General features: G+C 40.6%; 1 protein-coding gene across 1 annotated transcript in view; it reads right to left on the bottom strand.

The window, feature by feature from the left end:
- Nucleotides 1-22,488, bottom strand: part of csmd2 (CUB and Sushi multiple domains 2) — a 340,637-nt gene that overhangs the window by 313,602 nt on the left and 4,547 nt on the right. The window lies entirely within an intron of this gene.

A 22,488-nucleotide genomic window follows, 5' to 3' on the forward strand; every position in this document is an offset into this window, starting at 1 on the left:
TGAGTGCCTTTTTAATTGATGTCATTTTGTGTTGTTGTTTCTATTTCCCCCCCCACCTGGTTGTAGAGCCTCAAATTTGAACTGTGCACATTGCCATCTATCGGTGAGGTGGGAACGTGAAATAGAAGTTTCGTGTGAGTGCTTGCCATCTCCATCAATTTAGCTGATGGAGGAAATAATGTTTTACTGTGCGAGTTGTGTTTTGTGCAGTTCTCCGTGCTAAGTGTGTCCCTTACTGCATGGGAACAAATGAACGACAGAGTATAGATATCGTTCCCTAACTGATGGACGCAGTGATTTGATATTACGGTTCTGGAAAGCGATGGTTATCTCCTCCAAGCAGAACAGACTAAAGCAAGAAAGAAAAATTTGATTAAATCTCCTCAAGTAGTAAAATGTGAGCAGTCAGCTGTCAGTCTGTTACCGACAAGTGAAGAGTGGATGGCAATCTGATTTTGTGAGACTACCAGCAGGACTGTTGCATTCTCATATAAGCTGCAGAAAAAAGCAGCCTGCGCAAGCAAACACTTTCACGCGGGACTCCATTTATTCAGATGATGCACGTTTTACTTCTGTTCGCTTTAGATGCAAAACATAATCAAAATGCAGCTTGATTAGAATGTAATTAGAGGAGTATAATTGGAGGACATTTATTACGTACACAATCGCATTCTACAAAAACATGGCCAACGCAACAACTGCAGTCAATCAGGTTTTGTGTTTATTTGAAATTATTGGTTAAAGGCTGCATAGTGGCTCTGGTGTTTCGCACCAGTGTGACAAAGCATAGAATGCTCCCCTCTAACCCTGGCAAGACTACTAGGGTACAATGAATGAATGGATGGATGGATGGATACTACAGTGCCTTGCAAATGTGTTCATGTTCTTTTAAGATTTTCCTATTTTGTTGTTTTCTAACCGCACTCATTTTGAAGTATTACTTTGGAATTCTAATTAATTGACAAAGTAGTGATAATTGTGAAGTCCAAGGAAAATGTTACATGGTTTTCAATTAGGGCCGATCCAGGCCGATTAATTGCTGAATAATTGTTTATTAGATTAACCCGTTAAGAGTTGGCCTTGGCAAAAACCTATTGGCTCCTTGACGTTTAACGGTTCATCCTTAAGCAGAGCCAGACTAGTACGAGAAACAATCATGGCGGAGCCATGCCAGAAGAGGAACATCCAAACGGAGCCCGGAGTGTGGGATTATTTACAGTGTTTAATGATGTCAAGCATGCAAAATGCACTTTATGCGGTTCTGTTTTTAAATAAATACTCAACAAGCTCCTTTAGGTATCACCCAACTAGTGCCATTCAGCCGTGCTGCACGTCAACTTCTCAACTAAAACTTACTAATGTGCTCGAAAGGCAGAAATGGAACGATGGAAAAGCAGATGGCATCACGCAAAAAAAAATTTGTAACGAAAGCATGGATGATGATTAGGGCTTTCGTAAGGATTATAAGTGTTATTTTATTTCTATTCAGTGACCTAATAGGTTCCTGTTAGTTATATGTGAGAAAACCAAAATTTTTTGTTTAATCAGTCAGTATTTAATAAAAGGTTACATTATCACGTCTTTGTGTTCAGCCCCTATCACTCTGATATCTCAAATTCCAGCTTAACCACTCAGAAGTTACTTAATTAGCAGAGTCCAGCTATGTGTAATACAATGTTAATAAATACAGCTGCTTTGTCAAGCACTCAGAGGTTTGTTAGAGAACATTTGTGAACAAACCGGAACACAGAAAGCAGGTCAGGCATAAATTAATGGACTAGCTTAAAACAGTTAGGTTATAAAACAACATACTATGCTTTGAAGATTTTACACAGCCCTATTTAATCCCTCATCGGAAAATAGCAAACGGCTGGAACAACTGCAGGACTAAATATGGCCGCCCACCTAAAACAACAAAGAGTTTTATTCAGGGAATCACCAAGAAGCCCATTATAACTCTGGAGGAGCTGCCGATATATATAGGCTCAGGTGCCACCATCTGTTGACAGTACTTTTGTTAATTATCCTATCCAAATACCTGGCCTTTGTGAAAGAAAGCTTGTTAAAGATATGTTTTTGTTCAGCTGGCTCTTGGAAGCTGGTAAGGAGGACAAAAAGAGCCAAATCGGGGCAATCATGAAAGAAAATCTGTCAATGGCTGTAAAATACTTCACACGGGCGACAGAAGTGCACATTCCAGCAGAACAATGCTGCTAAATATACAGAGGGAGCGACAACGAAATGGAACATATTTATGTTAGGATGGCACAGTCTACACTTTAAATCAGTTGTGAATATGCATACCAAATACCAACTCGACTAAGACATTGTTGATGGAGAGGACTACTTGATTATGGGGAATGTTACTTCCATCCTTGGTTGACAAATGAGAATTGATTTTGGTTGATTTTACAGTAAATATCTTACTTATTGCTCCTTTAAGTTTATTCACTTTGAAAAGCCTACTTTTTTGGTCGCTATACTGGCATTTATTCTTTGAAAAAATGTGTAAGTGTGTGCTCTCTGGTTGCAATTACTATATGCGTTTGCTCTGAATACTTTTTGCAAGTTCCTGTACGGTTGGCGAAATGTCTGTCAACGAAATATGCTAAAGCATAATAAAACTAAGCATTAGCCACAAAGTGTGGCAACAAACTAAAAGCAAAACCTGAAATACAATAAAAAAACAAATATCTGAGACTACTTTGAAAATTGACATATCCACCTAATCTATTTCAATCTGTTGTTTGTCCACAGTCTCCAGTGGTTAGTTCAATCCCCAAAGCTCCGAATCCGTCCATACGTTCTCCATGACATGTGTTTCATGGCTGAGAAACCAGGTAATACGACAGCAGGCATAAAACCAAGATGACAAAAAAAATGTAATATTCTGAGTAATTATTTACAACTGACATGAAGAAAAGAAAGCGAGAAGAAAGGACGCACACGTTAAGCGTGGACATGGCTAATCCCCGGTTAGCCACAAAAACAAATCCGGCGTTTGTCGTCCCAGCTTTAATCGAGGCTTTCATGATTTCAGAGACGGCACATCAGGCCCTTTTGTGAATTCTAACTTGCAGCTGGAAAACATTTCCTGACACGCGCACACACACACACACACACACACACAGAAAAGCACATACACAGGCAAACAAAAATAATATTAACTTTTGGTTGCAGGTAAAGCAGAAAAGAAATGCAATAATAACACACTCCTGGGAGAATGAAGAGTGGATGTGGTTTGGGGATGGCATCATAAGGAGCAGCATAAGGATAATATCATCTCAAGTCAGAGTATATCCATCACACTGCTGTTGACTCCAGGGGGGCCTGTCTCAGCAAAAAAAAAAAAAAAAAACTGAAAAGTCAACAGCAGCCTCTCAGCCGTCACTTTCCAGCTCATCACATCTGCTTGACCTCCTCCGAAAGATGCTAATGCGCGAGTGCTTGAACTCTGACAGCTTGAATACATTTAGGCAGCACGTTTCGTTGTTGGAAACATGGAGGTTGATGGGAAGCCAAATAAAAGCAAAAGAAAGAGCTGAACACTGCAGAATTTACTTTTAACCCCCACGGTTTGTATTCTCATTCATAATTCTTAAATCGGTAATGAAAGAACTGGAGAAGAAGTTCTCATCGAAAGCAATCTCCGTCTGATTTTTCATTAAAGACACTGGATAGGCTCTGCAAGCGGGGTATACACCCAGCAATTACAATCAGGTCAATACCAATATCCAGGTATAAAGCCCCACATCCACCTCTCACAGCTGATTTTCATAAACTCGGGCTGGTCAATAATCCCCTCATCATCTCTTTCATTACAAAGCCTCTGTCAGACAAATGCCAATCAATGGCCTAACAACAGCGTGGTGGTCGGGACTGATGGGGGTCAGGGTTGACTGTGAAGCTTGCACATGGTCGATGCGTTAGGTTGGCTCTACTGGGTAATACTCCAGAATTATACCGACGAGGTCACAGGACTTAGTTGGTATTAATAAGTTTGAGAGTGAAACTGAAACAGAGTAGGAATAAATGGTCTTACAACGGCTCCTGGCATTCAAATTGAAAACGGAAACCAAAAGGGAAAAGGCATTTTGAAAGAGGATTAAACCCTGTGTGTTGTTGCAGCAGTGAAGACGCTATGCATGCTTATGCACTGCCTTGTAAAAAAAAAAAACAAAAAAAAAAAAACATTTTCCTTGTTTTGTTTTACTTTTTTTGCCTTTATTTGACTGACAAGAAATGGGGCTGAGAAAGAGGGGGAAGATATGCGGACAGGACTCGAACCCAGGCAGGTCGCCCGCATTGAGAAATGTTGCCCCCGAAGTCGGAACATAGGTTGTGTGCTCTACCTCACCGCCCACTCCTCAACCTCTTGCTCTGCTGAAGGTGTCTAGTGACATTTGAATGGCTGCTGCCTGTGGACAGTACTCACTTTTGATCCTATTGGATTTGTCCGCAGCTTTTGACACAGTAGATCATAAACTGTTGCTACAGAGATTGAAGGCTGACTTTGGTATTTCTGGGACAGTCCTGAGGTGGCCGTCTTCATACTTTAGTGTTCCTCAGGGATCCGTCTTAGGTCCAATTTTGTTTTTGTTGTATAAATCAGCCCTCTTGATAAAATCATCAGCCATTTTTAAAAATCTGTCCTACCGTTTGTATGCTGATGATATACGACAGTGCTTTTTGGTTTAAGGAGTCAGGGTTGCACCAACTGTCAGAGGTAATGAACTGTCTTTCTAGTGTCAAGACATGGCTCGGTGAAAACTGCCATCAGTTATTCTAAAAAGACAGAGACTCTGACCATTGCTCCAGAGCAGAAAGAACTCTTGATTGTGAGTCACCTTTGTTGTCTGTGGTCTTCTTGTTTGGATTATTGCTCTTAGTCGTATGCAAATGGTCTAAAAAGCTGCAGCAATGCTTTGTGTGTCTAGCAGTAGGACACACAAAACTCCTATTTTAGCCGTCCATCAAATTTTGACTAGATTTTAAAATTCTAGAGCCTTCCATGGTCTGGCTACCAAATGTGTCTCTGATATGTTGTGTCCCTACACCCCTGGTTGCACCCTTCTGTCCTCAGGTCAGAATCTTCTCATTGTTCCAATGACCCGCTGTAAAACCAGAGGAGACTTGTCCTTTCAAGCTGTTGCTCCAAGATTGTGGAATGACCTTCCTCCGCTTATTTGTGTGGTTGAGTCTGTTGATTTTTTCAAAAAGCAGCTGAGGACATTTCTATTTACTCAAGCTTTTGGTTAACTAGGCTTTGATTGCTTTTTAATTATCTTTATTATATTTTACATTACTATTAAACCGACTGTGCCGTTTCTGATGCCTTTTGTGAAGCACTTTGTGATTTTATCTGTCTGTGTGTGCTATATAAAGACAGTTTCTTCTTCTGATTTTTTAGGTCCCAGCCACAAACTTTACTTTTTTTTTTTTTATTTATTGAGGATTTAACGGGATACACCAGCACAAAATAATTAATATATGATTAAACAAATACATATTAGGGGTGTAACGGTAACGTATTCGTACAGGAAATAATCCAGCACAGTACAGCGGAGCCCTGTAGGTTACTTGCAGCATCGCTTTTTAAACCCTAAACACACGCGGGATGTTTGAGTGCGCCACTTAGTGCGCAATGCACCGTTCTGTAGCGCAACTTTATAAAGTGACACCAAAACAAAGCAGACTTATAACCAACTGTTGCTATTTGGGCCATTTTGCTCTTGCAGTTACCGTAAAGAAAGAAGGTGGACCGAACCAAAACAGCGTGTAGCTCGCTTCCAATTTAATTGGATTACACACCTATAGCCCAATGTAACAAACGCAGAAGAGGAAAATAATGGGCAAAAAAATTAATTAAAAAATCAGCCACCATCCAATGACGAGCCTACCTGCAGTCTCTAAACCGTCCACACAGCGTACATTGGAAAAAAAAAAAAAAAGTCGTAGGAGTCGTCTTAATTAGAGGGATTCCCCTAACAGCTGCGCATGCTGCATTCGGGTACAGCTGGTAATTTGAGGTGTCCTGACTTGGGTAAACTAGGTTGACAGAATATTAAATTTACTTCAAAGGGATTTAAATGTTTTATTCTTAAATATGGGCTGGGTCTTATCTGAAAAAATTCAAAACATGAACACTGAATGTTTTGAAGTGGTTCTACTGTTGTTTAATGTGGATGTTTTTCTTTTTCTTTTTTAAAAAGCAACTGATAACCGTTCTGTTCTACTCGTCTTTTATGTCATAATTGTGCTTTTTTTTAATGCTTGTTTTTTCATACTAATGTATTATTTAAATGTGATTTATGTTGTACAGCAGTTTGTGTGTTTATGTCTGTGAAAGGCGCTCTATAAATAAACTGTACTTATTTGCTTGCTTATTTACTTACTATCTAGGCATTGGCTCTGCCTGCACATATTCTTTTAATCACTGAGATAGATCCAAACAAACGCCCTGTAAGTTTTATTTCTTTATTACTAATATTATTTTTGGAATATAATAAAATCTAACCAAATGTAGACATTGAAAAATATTACTACTGATGCAGCTAAGAGAAAAAACAAAACCATTTTTGTTTATTGAAGGGTTCCAAAAACCTACTGGACCAATACATAAAGGACTGTGATTGGTATGCATCATCACACCCCTGAATTTATTGCATGCAATAAATGTCATATTTTTCTATGCGGATAAACATTTTCTTTCAAAATGACAAACACACAACTTTGTGTTGGTCCATCTGATTAACTGACTAAAATATCTCAAAGTTTTGTTTTTAATATGTAAAAGGTAAGAGGTAAAAATACTTTTGCACTTTTTTAATTACAGCATGATAGGTAATCAACTATAGGGGAACTGATGCCCTTTCTAGGCACATCTCTCCTATTCTTAAACTGATCGTGCTGACCAACTGGGTGAAAGACAAAGATGGGATAGGTTGTGTTTTTTTGTTTGTTTCTATTTTTATTCAAGTCATTAAGATTTCCATTGTCCCTGTTGTTGTTGTTTTTTTTGGTTAAGTTCTACAAAAACCGAGCCATCAAAGTTTATTAAAAATGCACCTACGTTTAAATCGGAGCGCTGCCCTAATTGGGAATGAGAACAAGAATGCTGCATTACAGCATGTCTTCATGACTTTAGTTTTTGCCCTGAAACAATTTCACTGCCACAGGATGAGAAGCGAGGTTAACCGAGGCTCTGTAATTCTTGCCATTCTTTGAAAGCCAAGAGCCTTTGATTAAGTAGATCCTTCACTTGCAGCCCTAGTTGAATTATTTAAGCCTCGCCCAGGGTGCATTATGAAATTAACTGTTGGGAGTCTGTGACCTACTCTAAAGCTCCTCAGTGTAAATCTGCTGGGAAAAGCCCATCCAGCAGTTGACCCCAGTGACAAACCATAAAGCCCCCCCCATAAAGACACTGCTGGCCATGCTGTTTTAGCCTCAGCCAGACCACCAGCAAAGTAGAAGGTTACAGTTTCTTGGCTCGAGCGTGTACAGGTGTGCCACTATGAATATGGAACAGCACTATAAACGCTGCTTCAGCAATTAAGGTAATTGCCGTCTCGTTTTAGTGTTTAATATTTTATCCCGCTGGATACTTTTTTGGTGAGCTATTTACCACATGCGCTCTTGATTGAACCGTGCGTCGTTTTCCCCATTGCGCATGGCTTCGTGGTTTTTTTTTTTAACACTTTGTGACACCTGTCTGTGAAAACGGGCTATGAGTAAACTTTTTACTGGACTTTGCTTGGCTTTCGCTGCGATGCTGTTTATTCCCCCTACGTCTGCGGATGTGCAACAGATTTGTTGTGCAGCGCACGGCCCACTGTGTCACTGGCAGCGTCCGCTTTGCTCCAGCCGTGTCTGACGTGCGTGCTGCCAAGTGAGTGTACAGGGAGAGGTGTCACCTTGCTCGGGCAGAACTCCAGGACGTTACCTGCATGTGCGACTGTGCGCACGGGGGCTTTTGTGTGGCTGCTATTGTTTGCTTTGCAGAGACAGTTGTTTAGCAGCGGGCGCACAGAGCTGAGCTAGTGCGCCTTGACAGTTTGATAAATTGACGGTCGCTGTTGCCACGCTCAGGCAGGAAAGAGGAGGAAGGAGACAGGAAGAGACCAAAGGACGGCGAAACAGACGGGGCTTGGGGGGGAGTAGAGGCTGATTGTGAGTGCGGGCCTGTGGAGAAACCGATTTGGAAGATCCAACGTGTGTAGGAAGAAGGCGAGCGAGGAAGGAGTGTTGGGATGTGTGAAAGCACAGTCCGGGTCAATTGGAGATAGAGCGGCAGAGAATGGGAGAGACTGCATGGGGAAAGGTGGAACGCTACACGGACGAGAGATTTGTTTGTTTTTCTTTACTTTCTTTGAGGAAATCGCGGAAAATAAGTGTGAAATTCACAAGACGACCCCAAAGCTGTAGTGCTCGCAAAAAATCTGAGTCTAGGAGTTTTGGCGGAATGTTTTGTTCTCGTTTCGTTTTTAACGGGGGAAGATTTTGAAACGTGAGTACCCGTGTCGTCCCCTGTAAAAGTATTCAGACAATTTTGATGTCTTCACATTTAGTCAAATTGCAAACATCAGTCATGTGCAACACTAACTCAAAGTAGTTCACAGATGTGAAGTGGAAGCAACCCCTACTTCTACACGAGAACAGTGTTGTCAGTGATGGTTTTGCACAAAATAAATTATTTTGCATGCATCATAATTAAGTTAAATAAGTTGGTTTTGTCTGAAAACCACTCAAGCGTTTTCTGTGTCCCCCTACATGTCTTGTGCTATGGTATATAAAATGTGACTTCTTATGGCTTTCTTTATTGAAATGGCTTACTTCTATCCCCTCTGCAATATGCCAGATTTATAGAGGCCAATTAATAACTGCCCTCAGTAGCCATGGACCTCTGCAGCTCCTCCAAAGCTACCGTGGTCTTCTTTGACTGACTGGAATGCTCTTTGCATTGCTGGATGATAAAATAATGTTCTTGTTTTTTTGATTTTTTTTTAAATGCCCAAAGCTCAGTATGCTAATTCTTAACCTAACTCCACGACTGTCTTCCTGAACCTGTCTGGTGTGGTCGGTGGTTGCCTTGATGCTGTTTGTTCACTAATATTATTAAACAGAGAAGTAGCATTTATTCTGAAATAAAAAATTATAGACAAGTGGACTGTTTTTACTAATAAGGCGTCTTCTGAAGGCAGTTGGTTTCACTTATTTAGTGGCGTCAGAGTCAAAGCGGAGTGAATACAAATTGAAACATCGCTTTTCAGGTAACAAGAAAACCATCAGTAAGAGTTTATCCCTTTCCTTCCACTTCACAATAAGGCACTACTTTGCGCTGGTCTATCACATAACATATCTTCGCAATACATTGAGGTTTGTGGTTGTAAAAAGAAAAAAAATGATGTGTGGTCAGGAGGTGTAAATGTTTTAAAAGGCGCTGTATGTGTGCAAAGTCTTTACCCTGGGAAACCATCATGTCTGACAGTTGTGTGTTTATGTCACCTGCAGAGACTCTGAATGGAAAGACATTTCATCATGACAAAACTAATCCCAACATCTCATTCTCCTATCATCACAAAGACCCCTACAATGCCAGCGTAAATCTCCCATCCGGATTCCGTCCTTTCTTTCTGATTCTTTATCCCTCCCCATCCTTGATTTATCCACTCATCAATGATTCCAGTTTGCCGTTGAACAAAAAGGCAAAGATGTTGAGAGCATCCTGCACTTGCAGTCAATAAGGGAAGTGGCTTATGCTGTGCAGCATGAATACGTGAAGGAAATAAAGCCGACTGTTTGAAGTTAGGATTTTGATATTGTCCTTGACAAAAAGAAAAGTCTGTGGCTTTGTTATTAGGTTTAAACCTGCAGTCTGGAATGGGTGAGGATTATACTAAAAATGAAAAGCTGGTGCAAAGGAAGCTGTTTTGTTGCAATTGTTGCCATTGTGTGCAGTATGCCTGAGGCAACGCTTTTAACCATTAAAGTAAAACATTATTATAAGTCTCCCTATCACATAGAAAACTGTATTCAGCTCTTTTTTTCTCCATAAAAAAAATAATGCATATACGAGGTCCACAAGGGGCAATATTCATAGAAAATAAGCACCTCATATGAGCAGATGTGGAATAATTTCCAGCCTAATAAGTGGGTCCCTATAGGTTTTATTGAGCAACAACAAAGCTATCCACTGGTACTTATACAGCCTGTCCCCTGAGTAAACTTCAAACAACCAAATGTTTGGTTTTTATGCATGTGTGTGTTTGAGTGTACCAGTAACTACCTCCTTGGTGGGAAGATAAACCCTTACGCCCCATAGATCCTCCCAACACCACTATTCGTCTCCTGACGTGTCAGCGCATATGCCCGCCTTGACCGCATCATAACCAAATTAACCTCGAGATGGCCACCATTAAAATGGAAATGAGCGAGCTTAGCTATCTTGCTCGCCTCCCTGCATTAGGCTAATGCCTCGGCCCATGACGACACTGGCTGCCATTCCAAACAAGCCAAATGTAGTGGAAGGGGCTGGAGATTGGCTTTGTTCTGCTTTGTGCCCTCTTATGCAGGTTTTGTTCACTGAGCAGACTTTTAAAGATAGATTTTTAAAACACGGACTAGCGATAAAACCTACAGGTTAATGAGGACGGTGACAAGACAAGTTGAACATGTGGGAATGTTTCAAGTTAAGAGTCCTCATTTTTTTTATTTCACAAAAGTACAAAAGGACACGGACAGTATCCTTCATTCTGAAACCAGAATAGAATAATCCCGTCCGCTTTTAATTCGTCTCTTTGTAACAAATGTTGTGCTTGTCTAATTAACTGTGAGTCAGATGTCATAAAATAATTTAAATGCAACTTTTTATAAACTACTAACTGCTTTTTGCTGAATCTTCGTCAGAGTACAGTTATACAGTTCAGGTCTGATCAGTCGATGTATGTTAGAGTTTAAACAACAAATAAACAAATGTAGTCACTAAACATTTAAATAACCCATTAGCACAACATTTTGTTACTGTCAGTGGCTAATTGTTAGCTAGTTGTAGTATTCTCACAATGCTATCAAAAATAATATCTTGTTTTTTACTCTGTAAGAGTTTGTTTATTCTTAAGTACCCAAAGTGTGACAACAAATGAAATAATGGTAGTGGGGTTTCTTTAGTTTTTTTGGACCACTGACAGTGCTGTAGTAGGTATGCCAGGCCTAATGATGGCGCTGTCACACTGACATAGAAAAACGCACAAAAACTACCGGGCATGTGAAGTAAACACAGTACCATGGCGGGAATCATTTACACAAGTTCAATGTGATCCTCACGTGGGTGGCAATGGTCGGGGGTGTAGAATGGGCTCGTTAGAAAGGAAGTCCGAGGAGGCTATTAACAGCCATACCAAAGCCACTATTTGGCCATTTCCATTTTATTGGGGGCCATCTAGAGGTTCATTTGGTTATGATGGGGTCAAGGTGGGCATATGTGCTGACACGTCTGGAGACAAATAGTGATGTTACTACGGGGAGAGGTGAAGCTACGTAGTCATCGTTTAAGAAAAGACGTGGCTGGCCCCAGTTTTGAAAGCGATCATTTACGGTCACCCAAAACACTGGATACCTGCCGACGCACAGCTTAAAGGCATACTATTCAACATTTTTCAGTTAATTAATGTGTTCCATACCGTTTTGGATGATTAAATGAGTCATTTCAGGTTGAACTAAGGTTTTCTCGGCCGCCCTGGTGGTCTGTGGGGTAAATACCGCACTTGCAATTGCAGGAGCCCTCGGCCCGCACCCACAGGCTCAGAAGTGTCGTGCATCGCGAGAGTCGGTCTTGCTTTATGGCGAGAACTGCTACATGCCCCCAGTGAAAGGCATGCTCGTTGCTAGATTTGTGCAGTTATTATGGCGGAACCAGTGAGAAAACAGAAAAAGCCCATGTCGGAGCAGGCAAGAAAGAGGAAGAGGGCTCTGGACAGAGAGAAGAGTCCTACACAGGTGAACATCGGGCAAGCTTTTTCAGAATGGTGAGAACTAAAAAAAAAAGAAGGCTGCAAGGCTGACACGGACCTCGCGTTTCTGCTGATGCGATTGTAAGTAACATTGTAGGGTTTCCCTCACGCTACCGCCTAGCCAACATTCCAAAAAAAATAAAAAATAGCAAATTCCTAGGAGAAACACTACATTGGAATGGTTTCTCTCTCTCTGTGTGCATGTTCATACTTTCACTGTGTTAGTAGACATGGTGATTCGTTGCGTTCGCCTGTCTGCTAAGCTCAAAACAACCGCGCCTGGCTTGACGGAGAAACCAGTAGAACAGCTGAGCATATTTACGACAGCGCACTTTTACTTTCGCCCTCTGGGGGGAGCCTCACTGGAAAATCAACCCTGGTTGCATAGTATACCTTTAAACTTAGAAAATAACTTTGCGACGACACCTGATCTTGCCTCCGTGTGGACGTGACCACTCTGGTTCAACACATCTGAATTTCTGAGTCATTAGAAAAGCTCACGCTTGGGAGCCATTTCAGCCATCTGTATCAACAAAGACCAATCTAAAACACCCCTTTGAGGACAGCAGTGGGACACTCCTGACTTTAAGTTCTGACTTTAGGGAACTTCCTGTGTATTTTCTCATTGAGTTTAGAGATTAGATATTCAGATTTTGAATAACAATGAAATGCTCAGTTATGTCATACCTGTATATACCTGCTCACCACCTTATTAATAAACTTTTGTAACATATCTCTGTGTTAGGCTTGAATATCGGGTTTGCCATGCACACATTCATACCTGAGGACATTTTGAAAGACCAATTAACTTATTAACAGCCATGTTTTAAGACTGTGGGAGGAAGCCGGGGAACCTGGAGAGAACCCTCAGAGCATGCAAGCATCATGCAGGAAAGACCCCAGGTTGGGATTCAAATCAGGATCTTCTTGCTGCAGGGCAACTTTGCTACCAGTGGTGCCACTGTGGAGGATTGGAACTTAACTCTATCTGTTCCTTTGGTCTTTGTGCAGTTTATGGAAAACACTAATTAAAAGTAAAACTCCTGACAAACTACTGTCATGTATCATGGAAAAGAAAATGTAATTACTGAGAGGCTACTCAATACTACTCATCATTGGTTTAGATAAACGCAACTAGATAATTGTCTATGTGACCGAATTTTCAAACAATTTTGAAAATTGTTTGCACTTTCACGAAGACGTACGTACCTACATCTGTTAAAAATAGGGCAGGAAGATGTGAAAGAACGGGAAGTGGAACATCCTTTGCAAAAAGATGTAATGCATTGTTTGATCACATGATACCCTGGTTGTATTTTTTTTTTATGATTGATTTATTATTAATGCATAGCTCAATAGCCACAACTCACATTGATACACAGAAGTGCTTTTAACTTTAAAAAAGCTCGCAGTCTGTTCTTACCAGTGGATTGGCAGTTAAGCTTAGCAGGGAGAGAAATGAGCTCATTAAACAACAAAATGTTTGAGTTTTTTTGGCACTAGCGGAAGTGTTTTAATATTAAAACCACATTCAGCCAAGGAAACTGTCAGAAGGAGCTGTTTACTACAGTGGTTAATCAAACTTTATAGTGACACAGATGGAAGCCGGACAGATCAGACTTATCAGCGATACACGGCCGCGTGTGATCGCATGTCCCCAGAAGCAGCACCCCGTAGCTCCCATGCTGCTGGTGCAGGTTTATGACAACGTCTCAGTGCGTCGCACAGGCACTGACTTACAATAATTATGAGCTCATGAATGTTATGCAGTGCCCACCGGACAACCATGATGTCGCGCAGAGTTTTCAGTTTTCTGCTGTCTGATGCAGTCAGTGGGAAATATGGAGCCCTGCAACAACCCTTTTAAGGAACAGACGGATGTGGTGCTTTTACGTCTCATCTCCACGCCTCAGTGCTTCCTGAATAGAGAGCTAACATTAGGACAGATAGCTGACACAGTTAGCTCAGCTGGGACACACACACACACACACACACACACACTGGTTTTGCATTTCAGTTCAGTCATTCTCTCAGTGAAATTATGATTTGACCGGAGTCAGTAGGCCAAACAGGTTCATTTCACGTAGTCGGGTTAACTTTTATGTGACCTATTTTCAGGCAGCGGTTACCGGGTAGGGTAAAAGGCTCTTCTTTCGGGAAACAAAACCATCCAACGCGAACTTGGTGACGAAGGAAGGCAAATCTAGGACTTTTGCATTTATTCCTAGTATTACATTTCTGTAAAATCAGAAAAAAAAGTCGAAGTAGCTTGAGATAGCATCCCGCTCCCTGAACGTGTCAAAGAGGAAGAAAGACGCAGCGTGAGTTCCAGGAAAGCATACGGAGTTGGCACTCAATAAGCCCTGAGCAGACAGTCAGACAAACATATATAAAACTGTAAATAAGCAAACATGTGTTGACACTGCTCTGTGCTGACAGCGCAGATGTCCCAGTTGTGACATCCACAGCCTCTTGCTTTTCTTTTGAGCATCTGATGATGTCTATGGCAACACCCAGCTAAGGCACATGCATGCGCATGAGCCCAGAAATATGCTGCAATTCAGCTGGAGGGCTGAAATATGTGGGTGGGAAAACAAGCAACAGCCCACATGCAAAGATTATCCCAAAAGATTGTGGGTCAGAATGCTAAAAAAAAAAAAAAAAAAGAACACACACACAAACAGAAGAAGTATGTAGAAATAAACATTTTTGCATGAATGCATGCTCACACGCCTGCCTGTTATCAGAGACCGGCAAAGAAAGAGCACAACGGAGCATGTGTTCTCTCAGACAGGGGAAGCGAAGGGAGGAGAGGGGCAGTTTCCTTCCAGCTGGGTCATATTTAACCGTTGGTACGGTCATGCCTGCCAAAGGGACCTGGACAGCGTCCACTTCCATCGGCAAAAAAAAAAATGCTAAAAAAGACTTCTATACCCTAAAGCAAACTATTTTTACCCAGGTACATTTTGGGTATTCTAATGAACTGGTCCTCACTGTAACTAACAAAGCCGCTCCACAACCTGTCCGACGGGGTTTCAAGTCAACCGATAATGTTGCTTGGGGTTCGTTCACTGACAATGAAAGAGTGACACCGCAAGCTTTTACTTGAACATTTCTGGCCTTGACTCTGCAAACAGAACTACAGTTACATATTGTCCTCCTAACACACCGCAGCCTGTCGGCAGTGCCACCTCATCGACCAGTGCCCGCTTATTGTATTACACCAGAAATAAAAGGGAGCTCTCTCAGATTCAAGGATATTCTTCTTCTTCTTAAGGCACCTCTCTTTGTGCGTAACTTCTTTTCAGTCCGGGTACAAATTAGCTTCCCACAAATAAAACCGTGAGACTGAGGGGTTTAGTGAAACATGTAACGTTTGATCTTTCGCGTTTTATTTCAGGCGAGCCGTAGATGATCTATTGATAAAGGGAAGAGGAGGAAAAAAAGAAGAGAGAAAAACAGTAAGTGAAGCCTTATTCAAACGGTGCCTGTTGTTCCCATGACAACAGTATACAGGAGGATGTAAAAAGGCAAGCCCATTCCCTTAATTATTTATCCTTACTTAGGACTGCTTAATGTGCAAATTTAGCTCTTCACACACAACCCTCCCCCTGCTCGGGTGAGCATGCAGCCTCGCAACGCGCTGCTAAATAGCAAATGCACATGCATAGACGCCTGAAATAATCTACTTTTTTTTTTTCTCTCCTTCTGCCTCCTTGATGCTTATAAGCACAATTGTGTGTGACACTGATGTGTGAAACAGTGAAAGTCAATTATCACCTCATTTTCATTCTGCTCACATGCGAGAGCCGAGCTCCTGCAGTTACATTAGCTCCCGTTTTGAAAAAAAAAAAAAAAAAAAGGGCTGCAATGTAACCTCCCACAGGTTTGCACCTAAATTTATACCAGAAATCAGAAAAAGCCTTTCCTTTCCTGGTCTAAATCAATGGCGTCGCACATTTAACAGAGGTGCCAAATGTGTTACGTGCTTCTTTGGGGGGAAAAAAAAAACATGTTGATCAACGTTTGGTCAGGAGAGATTTTATGTGATTCTAGGTGAACATGTGCTCCTTGTATGACGAGCTTGAATTAAAGCCTGAGCATGTAAAAAAAAAAAAACAATCAAAAGCTCCTACCATGACTGTCCCAGCAGGCCAGTTCCATCCGTCACACAGAGACGGATGAGGAGATGATCAATCTGAGTTACTTCTTGCCATGGTACACTTTAACCTTTTAACTCAGACCCTGAGGGAGACTCTACTGTCAGCTGTGGAGCACAGCTGCAAGTGATGAGCTTCACATGTAATTATATTGTTTCTGCTGCAGGAGGATACAAGCACTTTGCATTCCCACACTCATGTCCTTGTTGGATTTGGAACCAGTATTTATGAATTATTAACACTATGGGACGGGGGAGAAAAAAAAAAAAACGTTTGACTGTCAGTGTCAGCTTCAGTTGGCTCTGAACATGGAGCTTTACAACTTCAGTAATCCGTCTGGAAGAGCCTAATTCATAGATCCAAAAGTTGGGAGTTGGTGAAGCACAACTTCACCAACTCTCAAGGTGCACGGGGAGGGTCAAAGATCTGTTGACGTGAAGATTCCAGCAATGCTTGAATTACTGGGAAACAACTTTATTTGCTGACCAATGAGGCTTGATGACCCAGATGAAAGCCACAAGCCAAAGCGCATTGGTCAGCAAATAAAAGCTGTTTCCCAGTAATTCAAGCCTTGCTGGAGTCTTCACTTCACGACAGCCTAATTTGTGCTGTGTAAAAAACAACAACAACAACAATAAAAAACATTCAACATTCAAATTTCCTCCACAGTTCACAGATTCAGTCGGTTCAAAGTTTCTCATTCTCCTAAAATATCCATTGGGACTTGAAAGTCAAATGACTCAAAGGCACTGTCTACCTAAACCTGTTAAAATATCTATAATCTCATGGCATGGTCATCAAAGCTGGTTCCTTGGCATCCTTTGACACTCAGGTTTATGCCTATCCCATTCAAATTGCAATTTATCTTAAAATCAACACCAAATCCAGGAAGCGCTGTAACACAAATCTTTGACTCAAGGAATAAGATCAAGAAGTAGGGCATGGCTTGAACTTTGTCAATTAATCAATCAATCAATCAACCAACCAACCAACCAACCAACCAACCAACCAACCAACCAACCAACCAACCAACCAGTCTGTGATTGAGGCACCTTGATCGGTGCCTGAAGAAAGGCAGTTGGCATATGAATGTTCAGTGTAGCAGATGGATTATTTACCAAAACTGTGACAGTAATTTTTACAAAAATAATTATGAACTCCAAAGTTAATTTTGCACAAATGAACACAACTGAACTTAAATCAACCAAAAACGTATTTAGCTACCCTGATCTGGCTCTTTCCCCTTTAGCCACCAAGTGTTTCTGTTTAAATATTCTAAAGCTATTCCAATAAAATCCAAAAGTAGTGCTCAACACAGTTTAAACATTACAATTATTAATGCTACTTCATCCCAGCAACAATCAACCAACTTTTAGAGTGTAGCCATTATGTTACACAAATAAAATCCTCAAATTAAAATTACTGTCTGTCTCCATCTTCAGCTGGTCCCTTCACACGACATCAGCATTACACAGGAAGATATAAATACAGGGAGACATAAATACAGGAAGTGAGGAAACATTACCTCTGATTGCTCCTCAAACATAGGTAAGTAATTAAAGTTCATAAACATAATAAAATGAAGAAATTGACAGTTCTAAATAATAATAAAAATGTAAACTTAGCAAGACTTGATTTGAACCAAGATGTCACAGTATGTAATCAGCAAAAAGGCAAAACATAAAGAGACCCAAGATTGTTTATGTTTGCAGTCTACAGAATTAAGATGGGTTCTGGTAAAATCAATCAAGCAAACAAGAAGGCCAAATGAAAAGAATGTTACACTAAACTCTCTGGGGCAAGTGGTGTTCTAATCCACTTTGTCAATCAATCATTCAATCCATCCATCCATCCATCCATCCATCCATCCATCCAGCAATCACTTATATATAACAACACCAGCTCGACATGCTTTGCATTAAACAAAAAGAAGGCAAAGAAAATCAAAAGTAATCACAGAACGAGATGAATGTTGACCTAAAGATGGGTTTACATGGTAAAAATGTACAAAAATGTGTGGTAAAGACAGGTAATGTTTGATGGGGGGGGGGGATCTCTACTCATTGATGTTTATGTACAACCTAGAGAGAGCACTGCAGCACTGCTAGCTGCAGGAAGCTTAAAACTCAGGTGAGCCATTTCTTTAAAAGTAAGAAATGTATGTTGTTTTATTTTCCATTGGGCTAACCTTTTGGTGGTCTCTAGTGTTCTTTCATGATTGGTGCAGCTACTTCAATATTTGTAATCAGCAGCCAACGTAATAAACTTGAACTTGGCAATAAGTCATATGATACCCTTGTTCATCTTAAGCAACAGCTTTTTGCCAGGACATACTCCAGGAATGTACTTTACACTAGTAGCATGTTGTGTTGAGACGCTGAGAAAGTTGTTTTATTTATTTATTTTTTTATTATATGCTCACTCTTGTGCACAATACAAAAGCATTTTTAGTGCACAGTTGAACCTGCACTTTAACCAAAGAGACAAGTGTCAGAACTAAGCTAAACTGGGCCTGAAACAAGATGAAACAAGGACAAGATGTGATTAACGGCAATAGCTACAAAGCACTCAAAACAAACGGTTCCAATAACTACTAAAAACGGATCACAGCGAGGCTAGAACCACATCCTTTTTTTAAAAGTATCCCCCCCTGTTGTACACATTCACTTTATAATGGGTTAAAAAAGTAAAACTTTTGTTTTTTACACTGCTGTGGGTGGATTTTATTACCTGCACTGCGAATGACTGGCTGTGTCCCTCGGAGTTCTAAAAGGTGGTCTGTACCAGCTGCTGCAACGGGCTCTAATTGCAAATATTTATGTAAGCATTACCAGCACAGATGCAGATGTATAATCAGTACTCTCTGATGACTTGGGGTTTCAACAGTACAGTCCTGCTATTTTAATGTGCTTTCTCAAAAATATTCAAATTATTGCATGACATAAGCAGCTAAAGCATGCTTCGACGAAACGGACTTGGGTGTAATGGATCTAACGTGGTTGTCAGGAATTTCAAATGAACAGATTGTGCTGATTCTGAACAAAAAGCAAATCATACAGATTCAAAACAAATGCTTTTTTTGGTGGTGTTGGAAAAAATAGCATTTTGGAGATGTTTATTTATATGTTATATTTTGTAAACCGGACCAAAATCTTGCTACAGTAAATGCAAAAACACCTAAATGCAAATAGAAGCACTTGGGTAATGTTGGTTAGAAGAAGACCTTTTTACCACAATGAAATATGTGTCAACAGTTTTGGGTTTTCCATTCTCAAATTGTTGTTGATTTAAATTCATTTAAAAAACAAAATTCTTAACCATAGATTTTAAAAAATGTTTAGGTCATTGGGACGATTATACATTTCCTTTTAATTTCACATACAAAACTACAGTGAGCCCATTTCAGTGTTGGTAAGAACAAACGACCGAATTGTGAGTTTTATTCCTAATTATTGAACATTTTTCATCAGTAGCCATCTAAACTAAGCGTTTCTAAATAATCTTCAGGAGGCCTTATACATAAAACACAAATGCCTTTGAGCGACTCGTGCTGGTCTAAAATCTACACTTGAACAAATCTCAAAATAGTCCTTCCTGGTGTGGGAGTGTAAGTTGCTCCCACACACTCGTATTGCTTCTCTTTCACATGATGACTCTTCCTTTTTTTTTCCCAGAAAAAGACCAGTGACAGATTGCTTATATGCCAAATGGTGAGAAAGGCAGAACGGAGGAAGACAAAGACAAGGACAAGCTACCTCCTTCCTGATATCTAATCTTCAATCTCTGGGATCGCTGGTATCCGATAAGAACAGGGTAATTCAGGAAGCTAAAGAAACTCTGGGACTCAGATTTCTGTCTGTACAAGAGACAGAAATCTGTGTCCATCTTTTACTTTTCATGGATTTACAGTAGCTGGTCCACCTACTCAAATCCATAGAACTCCATGCCCTACAGCAGTCTGTAAATACTACTACTACTACTACTAACAAAAATAATAATAATAGTGATCTCTGGTAAAGATGCTTCAAATGCCTTGAAAAAAAATGTATCTTCATTGCAGTACCATGATGTCATATTTGAATACATTTGATCAAATTGGAGAAAGAAAAAAAGTGAATCATCATTTTAAAGTAAACCAACAAGTTGCATTGTCTATATTTTATACTTCACTTTTGAAAGATCAAATGTTCTATCCATACAGACATTCCGAGGCGTATAAATATGATGTGACACAGAAGCTCGTTTTATTTAGCCACTGGCCAGCAGGCTGGAGAAGGACCCATGTTTATGCTCTGGCTCATGTATGGTGGAGAATCTATGACGTTCATCTGAAACCCTTTAAAATACCAGGAAGTCTGGTGGGCTTTACCATTGAACTAAAAATGGATTATTGGCCTTTAATATATATTGTGGATTTTTTTCTACATTGTTCAGTGCTACATTATGTTGCTGCAATACAAGATGAATTAATGAACACGTCTCTCAAAGTGGCGCCAACAAGTTTTGTTTGCATCTCTGCCAAAATCAACAAGCACCCTCTTGCACTTTTTTGTTAGTCATTGAAAAGTAAAAATCTTTTACCTTTTTTTCCAGTTACACACACACACACACACACACACACACACACACACACGCACACACACACACACACACACACACACACACACACACACGCACTTTCAGCCCGCAAACCTTCCAGTATGTACTCTGGTAGCCAGCATCTTTTACTGCAGCTGAGCCGCTGAAACGGCGTAATGGAAGGCGTTTAACAGAAAGGCTCAGAAGTGAGTCGCAGCCAGTGATTGTGAGGCTGAAGCGCTGCCAGAACGGCACAGCAGGACTCCTTTTTCATTCCCTGGGAAAAACAAAGCCACTAAAATACAAGTTTATTCATTTAATTTTAAACTCAGGGGCATATTGAAAATTACATTCCACGTATCCCCAACGAGGTCTTTCTCAGGTTGGGTCAGCTTTGAAAGAAATGTATTTGAGAAGTTTGTAGACATATAAATAATTAGATTCATGGATATGGAGTAAAATTAAGAAAAAAGTATTTGTTTGTATTCCAAAAAAGAGGAAGCACCATTGCATTTTACAAAATCTGATTTTAGGGTTCTCTTTGTGTTATGTTTAAAGCCCTGCTTATATTTCCTAGTTTGTGTAACAGAACTGGGGAAGCTGGATGTACACACAGCTGTTTGGGTGCATTTTCTCTCAGCGAGTGTCTCTAGGCGCGTGAAACTACGCATGTGTTTGTGTGCGCCAATGTGGGGCTGTGATCACTATGACGAAGTGCAGCGACAGAGCTCGGACCATCTGGAGATTGATGACGGCATGAATCACCAGAGAGAAATGATGAAGGAGGAGTGGGAACCTGGTGGGACGGCTCTGTGGATGGAAGGAGGAAGGTTCAAGCAGAAGACAGAGGATCGAGCTCACGCACCAGCAGGTGGGCACGTAAACCACGGCGTCTGTGGTGATGGAGTGTTTGCGACTCCAAAAGCTTTGGGGGGTTCTCCTACAGGTTCCTCTTCTTTTTATCTGGGTGTTTCTGTCGTAGCGCACAACCTCCCTGTTGACAGTTTCATCTAATCATCTCTGAGTAAATGGAGGCAGCAACTCACAAAGTCATCCAACCACACACATACATGTGCCCACTAGCTTACTTACAAGCTGTTAGTTGTTAAAATAGGTGTCTGCTTGTTGCCTGATAAGAAAATAAGCCCTCCAAATGGATGATTTACCCAGGAAGGGGGAGAAAATCACCCAGCTCTGAAAAGGCACCAAAACATAAAGGCCAAATTAGCTCTCAGCTGCAGGAAGATTATCGCCCATCTCCAACAATAACCTCCTCTTCTCTTCCTCTTCTTCTGCCACATACTGATTTTTCCCAGCTTTATTTTCACCGGTGTTCTGCACCGGTTCCACGTCTTTACAATGAATGGGTTTATCAATGCAGCACTTTAGTACTTTCTCTTTTGGTAATGCATAGAGACAGTGACAAGGTGGCAACCCCCACCCAGTTAGTGCCAGAGATACTTCTCAGTTTTCAGTAAGAAAGTCACTTGTTTCTCAGTTGTCTTTTATTCCTTTGTTTGTCAACATTTTATATAGAAAGCACATTGGAAAAAGTAAGCAACAAAGAAGAGGTATGGTAGCAGAAAGACAAGCCAAATGGGAATAGATTATAGGGTTATAAGAGCGATAAGAACAGATAAGAACTGAGACTACCTAAATGACCATCCAAACCAATGTTTACACCACTGGTCAGAAGTTCAAGTAATAACAATAAAAAAACGTATAGAAATAGGGCATTA

Source organism: Fundulus heteroclitus, chromosome 13 (genome assembly GCF_011125445.2).
Source record: "Fundulus heteroclitus isolate FHET01 chromosome 13, MU-UCD_Fhet_4.1, whole genome shotgun sequence".
NCBI classification, from domain to species: domain Eukaryota; kingdom Metazoa; phylum Chordata; class Actinopteri; order Cyprinodontiformes; family Fundulidae; genus Fundulus; species Fundulus heteroclitus.